Genomic DNA, 8532 nt, shown 5'->3' on the forward strand with positions numbered 1-8532 from the left:
TATAACGTTTTGACCTGTATCTCTCACGAACATGCGAACTTTATTTCTCGAGCTTTGGAGAAGGGTGTGTTTATTTTGTTCGCTTTTTGCTCTGATGGAAAGGAAAAAACGAGTATGATCGACACGAAATTGAAGAGCTTGGACTTTTACTAGTTTCTATGATATTCGGTTGGTTATATAGTTGAATTGATGGCCACTCGAGAGATACTAAACTGACTGATGAGTTTTGTCTCAATCGAGGGTAAGATTGTGAAATTGATCCAATCTTTGAGTTCTGATTGTGAGTCATTCGAAGAGCAGATTTCGCATATGATTCTACAAATCATAATAAATATTAATAGTTCCAAGTTTTCAATTTCCAAAAATGAATCATCCAAATTGGCGGCGAACTGATCAAAGTTTGAGTGGAAAGTTGACCGATTTTTTTTTTTTCTGTCAATTTAAAATCTTCTCATCGTTCAATTTCACACGTCACATTCACGTAATTACGTAGTTTTGTTTAGTTTCACTATATGTGCACACGAGGTGGTCGAATAATGACCAAATGTGCTTTGGAGTATAGACGCGGCGTGTATACCAATCATAGCGTTCATTTATTTATACGGATCGCAAATCCCTGCGGTCGTACGAAACAGCATAGTAACTAGATGAATTAAACTCGATCACCTGCTCGCTCTGTAATTCCATTGCATATTTCCGTGAATTCCTGGCGGATGACGAAAGTTACATCGAACGCGTATCTGCGGACGACTATTATTCTCCCTTGTTAGGTTGAATTGTCGCCTCACAATTTCACTCCCCCATAAACAAATACCCCCAAGTTCAATACAAACTGACTGTAATTACTGTGACAAAAGTAAATTTCCTTCGCGGTGTGTATTATCGGTTCGTGGTTCGGTCGAATACGGGTTGCAAATTGAAAGACACGACTTCAAACCACTTAATTTCCCGTTACGTGTGCGGATATAGTTCTGTTTCGAACTAAATTTTTTACCCACTTCCCAAATATATACATTCGCTGATAACCGGACTGAGGAAAAGTATACCCGAATATAAATTTTCACCACCACCGCACGTTGCAGCGGTCAGGTATACGTACCTACGTATGCAAAATTCTTTGTAGAGAGGACACGGATTTATAAGAAAGAAACAACATCGGGTTACTCCTAATTACGGTACGCATCGCGTGTCAACGGAATAATCCATTCATTCGGTCGTTTTGTCAATGTCTACAAAATTTTTTTGAATAAAAATCTCAAGTATTTGAGTAAAATTTAATGAGTCATACTTCAGAGCAAAGATTGCAACTTCGCGATTACAAAGCCCGAGTTTATTGCTGGAAGTGAAAGTAAAAAAATTTCGAATGTGTATAGGGTTACACGAGAAGGGGTGAGAGAGAAAGAGAGGGCTGAAGATCAGAGACAATGGCATAGGTATACATACGACTGAATTAAAATAATTTCGCCATCTCTCTCTCTCTCTCTCTCCCTCTCTCCCTTTCTCGAAGCTTAAAAGTTGATTCGTTGATGGAAGGCTGTTTGCGCTTGAAGAAAAAGTAACTTTTTCTCCCCGCCGCGTTGATGACTTCGTAAAATTCTGCGCATGATTTTCCAAGGTATAATTTTTACCCCCGTCCCTTACGTATCTCTATACGTTCTCGTTCCTCGCTCCTCACTCTCGAGTATTTCGCGATGGTTGCACGCGGAGTAAAATTATGAAAACAGATTGCGAAAAATGAAAAAGAAATGAATAAATAATGAAAAAATAAACTCGGCGAAGGCTGGCTACAGGAATCCGTTGAAACTGGATCCATTAATTGGAAGAGATTAGAGGTACTCGTTTACTTGAAACGACGAGGAGCGACTCCACGAGATGGTAACCCTCGAGTTTAACATCGCGTGATTTATCCATTGCCTCGCGAACAATAAATAACTCTTTGTATCGTTCTTATACACTGCGAAGCTATTTTTTATATTCGGCTTCATTGAAGTATGCTATATAATATAATACGAAAGCCGTTCAACATTTTAAATTCTAAGCTTCTCTCAGACGTATTATATTGTCTGGATCCAAAATTGTTCAGATACCACAATGGAGTCAATGATATAAGATGGTACGAATTAATTTCTGAAATCGTTGCGGACTTTGAATAATTAGATTCAAATTGAATGGAAATTAACCAGTCGTGTTAATACGAACTGGACCAAAGCCGGGACCTATATTGCCATGTAATTAAATTCAATTTATAACATAATATTAGACTCGCAAGCATCATCTCTCTTCGTTTAAGTAATGAATGCCCATGAAAATCGATATACAGGGCCAGCTGCCGCTGACTCTCGAACTGGGAGGAACCTCATTTACCATTCTCACCCAATCGGCGTGCCTTGTTTGCGAAAGATTCACATATGGAAGGGGTAAGACAACTCTTAATGGGGCTCCTCCCAATTCGGAAGTCGAACGTTACTCACTCTGTACATTGCTCGCGATATACGGCTGAATGTAGAGTTGAGATCGCTCTCATTGAAACTTCGGAAAAATTGTTTTCCCGCCACCCTCCGAACTTTCTCAAAATCAATGTGAAATTGCTTTTAATGGCGGTCTGCTGGGCTGATAGGAAAACTTGGCGCAGCGAGCATAAATCTAAAATCAAAATATTCTTGGTCCAACCCGCATCTGATTTGTCAATCACATTGAATGATCGGAAAAGAATTTTCCTCTCATTTTTCTTTTCTCGGTTTCCAATGGCACAAGAACTATACCGCATCTGATTCTTTTTTTGACGAATGTCCCCGACAATATTTTAAACCTAAGTTTCGGCACGTTGTGTTGAGTCTTCCAGCAACCGAACAAGGGCCACTGGATACAATGAATTGTATACGTATGCAGATGGCGTAAAAAAAATTAAAAGTTAAGAGGAAGTTTCTGATTAGCATCGAAACTGTTGAAATTATACACTCTGCAGATGGTAATAATGGGTGTGGTTATTAAGACGTCGATTTGAAACTTCGGACAAAGAGCGTTACATTATATACCAGATAATGGTTACACGTAGGTTCTCTATAGTTATAGTCGAGCATCAATGGAAATTGAATCAAACTTAATTTACCGCGTGAATATTATATCGATACGCGGAAGGGATCGATTAGCTCAACGGAGGATGAAGAAAGGATGGAAAACTGGAGAAAAGAAAAGCAAAGTAAATTCAAACAAGTAAAGAAAATCATCAAATTTTCGCTACATTCAATTTTTAATTTCGTCCGCTCGGCCAAAGCTACGTTCATTATTCGCCCATTCTTTTTTTCATTATGAGAGCTACGAGGCAGCACTTTCTTGACTTAAAATATTAAGTACAGTCGTTCAATAAGCGGAAAGCACTGTGAGCTGTATAGATATTAAATTTGCAACGTTAAAACTTTGGATACCTGATCTTTGAAGAAAAAAAAAAAAAAAAAAAAAACAGAAAGAAAAAAAAAATTACGATAAACAGTCAAAACAACGAAAAAAGAGGATGAATCAGATGAATTAAAGGAAGGCGCGTGATCATCGTACACCGATGTTCCGCGGGGGTGTGTAAAAAAAAGAACCCGCAAAAAAAAAAAAAAACCAGGAAAACAATATCCGAGTTTCACGCTGCGATAGAGTAATCTTTGGTGGTGAGATTTATTATTAGGTGAATAATACTTTCTTTGGGGTGAGGTAATGAACAACGCATCGAAGGCAGTGAATGATTTCTCACCCTTATACAGAGTCTATAATTATATTCCCCTGCGCCGTCGCCTCTTCGGCAAACACAGCTTTGCCTCTCATTTAGATTTATACTTACAACGAAAATTCACCGAGCGAGGTGTAGGCATCTGACGTAGTCAATGAAGAACTTAACTCGATTAAATCAAACTTAGACATGCACCAATTAACCTCAAGTGGAGAGATAGCTAGATCCGTTGCAATTAAAAGCTTTAAACCTGAACGAAATTTTCACTCAAACTACACGTAATATAGTACATATATATACTCAGCGCGAAAGTTGTATTGAAACATTCCTCAACTCCATGTATATGTATATATGTGTATGAATGTAAACCCAACAATACCCTCGTATAGTATATAAATGTATGAACTCTAAACTCGAGTCTCGTAGTATCAATTCGCATGAACAATCATCTCACGATGCAAATATACGGTAAAACCCCTTATCCCATTGTGACATTTGATCAAATAACATTTAATCAGATTCAACGTTTTTCAACGACAGACGCTATGTTGTTCCGAATGCGTATTTTATCGGCTGTGCGAATCTGGAGAAAAGAACACTTCCGCGAGTACATCATTACAAGTTGTTAGCTGTGGAGTGGAAGGGTAATAAAACCAATCGAGTGCCGAGTCATACGTCAAAGTTGGGAATAATTGTAGCAAATATCTCTCGTCTCGTTACAGGGACTTTATGAGACGGGGATTTTTTTTTTTCAAGTCGTACGGATTGTGAATTAAAACCAATTAAATGATTTCCTACGGTGCGTATACGCGCAGCGTGTATAGGTTGTTTTTCTTTGTTCGACTTTCGGTTGTTCCTCGACTACACAATAGGCCGGGCAAAAGGCGACACGCTATTTGGCCCAATTACGAGGGAAGCCCATATAGGGCTGCTGTATAGGACACGAAACGCCCGCGCCACGGGATCTGAATCAAACCCTTTTCGGACCTTTGGACCCGGATTACCGAACAGAATCTCCACATCCCCCATATCTCTAGATCTTGAGGTATGGGTGAGCAACCGAGCTAGGCTCCAGTCGCCACCACCAAACATTCTAATTGAGCCTTAGGCGCCGACAAAGATCTGGGAGGGTATAAATAAATGAATAAACCGCGAATGAATAAAACCAAATTCAGCTCGTCTTACGCATGACGCTACTACGTACAGAAATAATTGAATTCGCGCTAGAGGTTTTTTTTTACGTTTTTCTCTCGACGTATAGCTGTCTGGTACGAAAGGATGTATTTCACCGCTCGCACAATCGAGTATCATTTTCCATTATAATAAAATGTGAAATAAACATTTTCATGGAAATCTTAGCTTGATTCGATTGTTATTGAATAGTATACCTAAAAATCTGGTTTTCTAATTTATTTTAATTGCAAGCTACCGTGGTTTCGATGCTTTTTTTGTGAACTATTGTAGACATACACCCTCATGCCGGATGATAGATCGAAAGTCCAAAAAATGAGGATAACGCCTTTTTGATTCTTAGCTCTTGATGCGGCTGGAAAGAATGGAGAACTTTTCAAAAACTTCAATAAAGTGATCAATGATTTCGTCGAAGCTCATGGTTTATTTCAAATCCAGCCTTGGCTTGTGGCTAAATATTTACTTTTTCCCAAAACACGAGAGATACACCAATTAGGACCTACTAATTGGTCCACGTTGATCTCGTGCTTTATCTGACGCGGAATCATAACCGAAAAAAACCTCAATTCATCAGCATACAAATATATTGACACTAGGCATTCCATTTCAATACGAATCAAGGTTCTCATCATCACAATTTTTAACTCGGTGATTCCACATTTTTTCGACCGATATCCAGACTACGAAACATCGATGTTTTTTTATGCAAACATCTTTCGGTGTCGAATATTCGAAGATTTTTGAAGTTGCACATTTACTCGAATTCTGGGTAAATCTACGTTCTCTTTTTACAGTTTTATGTCCGTGAGAAAATTCATTAACTAGAATCGCCGATCAAATATTCGCGGAATGGCAAATGCTGTAAAAAAAAAAACTGACGCGTCGTTTTACAATTAACGCCGAGTTCAAATTGAAGCGAATCAAAAATGGCGAGAAGTCTGACATTCGTCGAATTGACGGAGGATGCCTCGTTAATTACCTCAAATAAGTCCGCCACAAATGAACCCTTATTAGAGAAGGTATGTACAATCCGCAAACACGATTCGCTAATGGTTTTTTGACCTCAGGAATCCGATTCTGAAAGAAAAATTGATCTATCTCCAAAATTGACCGAGTGATCGCCAATTTTCAGCTTTTCGGGATCAAGAATAAAAAATTCATTTTATCGACTATTTTAATGTAATTCGTACCCAGGAATTTGAATCTGAGAGAATAAGAATTGATCGTATGGCACTTTTCTTATGTATTTTGACCTCAGGAACACGAATCTGTTGTCCGAATTGAGCTACGATTTTTTCCCTTCGAGATATCCTCAAATTTGTACCAAAAATTGCGAAAAAATGAGGATAACTCGGTAATTTCCGCAGATAGATCAATTTGGCTTTCAGATTCGAATTTCTGAGATCGAAATACATGAGAATAGCATGGGAAACCCAAAAAACAAAGATGTTGATTTTTGACCCAAAAATCGATAAATAGCACGGGTTCAAATCCCTTTGGGGATTTTTGGGCCAAATTTTTTTTTTCTTGCGAATTGATCGTATGACACTCCTCTCATGTATTTTGACCTCAGGAATCCGATTCTGGAAGGAAAATTGATCTATCTCTAAAATTGACCGAGTGATCGCCAATTTTCAGCTTTTCGGGATCAAGAATGAAAAATTCCTCTTATCGTCTATTTTAATGTGATTCGTACCCAGGAATTTGAATCTGAGCGAATAAGAATTGATCGTATGGCACTTTTCTCATGTATTTTGACCTCAGGAACACGAATCTGTTGTCCGAATTGAGCTACGATTTTTTCTCTTCGAGATATCCTCAAATTTGTACCAAAAATTGCGAAAAAATGGGGATAACTCGGTAATTTCCGCAGATAGATCAATTTGGCTTTCAGATTCGAATTTCTGAGATCGAAATACGTGAAAATAGCATGGGAAACCCAAGAAAAAAAAATGTTGATTTTTGACCCAAAAATCGATAAATAGCACGGGTTCAAATCCCTTTGGGGATTTTTGGGCCAAATTTTTTTTTTCTTGCGAATTGATCGTATGACACTCCTCTCATGTATTTTGACCTCAGGAATCCGATTCTGGAAGAAAAATTGATCTATCTCTAAAATTGACCGAGTGATCGCCAATTTTCAGCTTTTCGGGATCAAGAATGAAAAATTCCTCTTATCGTCTATTTTAATGTGATTCGTACCCAGGAATTTGAATCTGAGAGAATAAGAATTGATCGTATGGCACTTTTCTCATGTATTTTGACCTCAGGAACACGAATCTGTTGTCCGAATTGAGCTACGATTTTTTCCCTTCGAGATATCCTCAAATTTGTACCAAAAAATGCGAAAAAATGAGGATAACTCGGTAATTTCCGCAGATAGATCAATTTGGCTTTCAGATTCGAATTTCTGAGATCGAAATACATGAGAATAGCATGGGAAACCCAAAAAACAAAAATGTTGATTTTTGACCCAAAAATCGATAAATAGCACGGGTTCAAATCCCTTTGGGGATTTTTGGGCCAAATTTTTTTTTTCTTGCGAATTGATCGTATGACACTCCTCTCATGTATTTTGACCTCAGGAATCCGATTCTGGAAGGAAAATTGATCTATCTCTAAAATTGACCGAGTGATCGCCAATTTTCAGCTTTTCGGGATCAAGAATGAAAAATTCCTCTTATCGTCTATTTTAATGTGATTCGTACCCAGGAATTTGAATCTGAGCGAATAAGAATTGATCGTATGGCACTTTTCTCATGTATTTTGACCTCAGGAACACGAATCTGTTGTCCGAATTGAGCTACGATTTTTTCTCTTCGAGATATCCTCAAATTTGTACCAAAAATTGCGAAAAAATGGGGATAACTCGGTAATTTCCGCAGATAGATCAATTTGGCTTTCAGATTCGAATTTCTGAGATCGAAATACGTGAAAATAGCATGGGAAACCCAAGAAAAAAAAATGTTGATTTTTGACCCAAAAATCGATAAATAGCACGGGTTCAAATCCCTTTGGGGATTTTTGGGCCAAATTTTTTTTTTCTTGCGAATTGATCGTATGACACTCCTCTCATGTATTTTGACCTCAGGAATCCGATTCTGGAAGAAAAATTGATCTATCTCTAAAATTGACCGAGTGATCGCCAATTTTCAGCTTTTCGGGATCAAGAATGAAAAATTCCTCTTATCGTCTATTTTAATGTGATTCGTACCCAGGAATTTGAATCTGAGAGAATAAGAATTGATCGTATGGCACTTTTCTCATGTATTTTGACCTCAGGAACACGAATCTGTTGTCCGAATTGAGCTACGATTTTTTCTCTTCGAGATATCCTCAAATTTGTACCAAAAATTGCGAAAAAATGGGGATAACTCGGTAATTTCCGCAGATAGATCAATTTGGCTTTCAGATTCGAATTTCTGAGATCGAAATACATGAGAATAGCATGGGAAACCCAAGAAAAAAAAATGTTGATTTTTGACCCAAAAATCGATAAATAGCACGGGTTCAAATCCCTCTGGGGATTTTTGGGCCAAATTTTTTTTTTCTTGCGAATTGATCGTATGACACTCCTCTCATGTATTTTGACCTCAGGAATCCGATTCTGGAAGGAAAATTGATCT

The sequence above is a fragment of the Athalia rosae genome, chromosome 2 (assembly GCF_917208135.1).
Source record: "Athalia rosae chromosome 2, iyAthRosa1.1, whole genome shotgun sequence".
NCBI classification, from domain to species: domain Eukaryota; kingdom Metazoa; phylum Arthropoda; class Insecta; order Hymenoptera; family Athaliidae; genus Athalia; species Athalia rosae.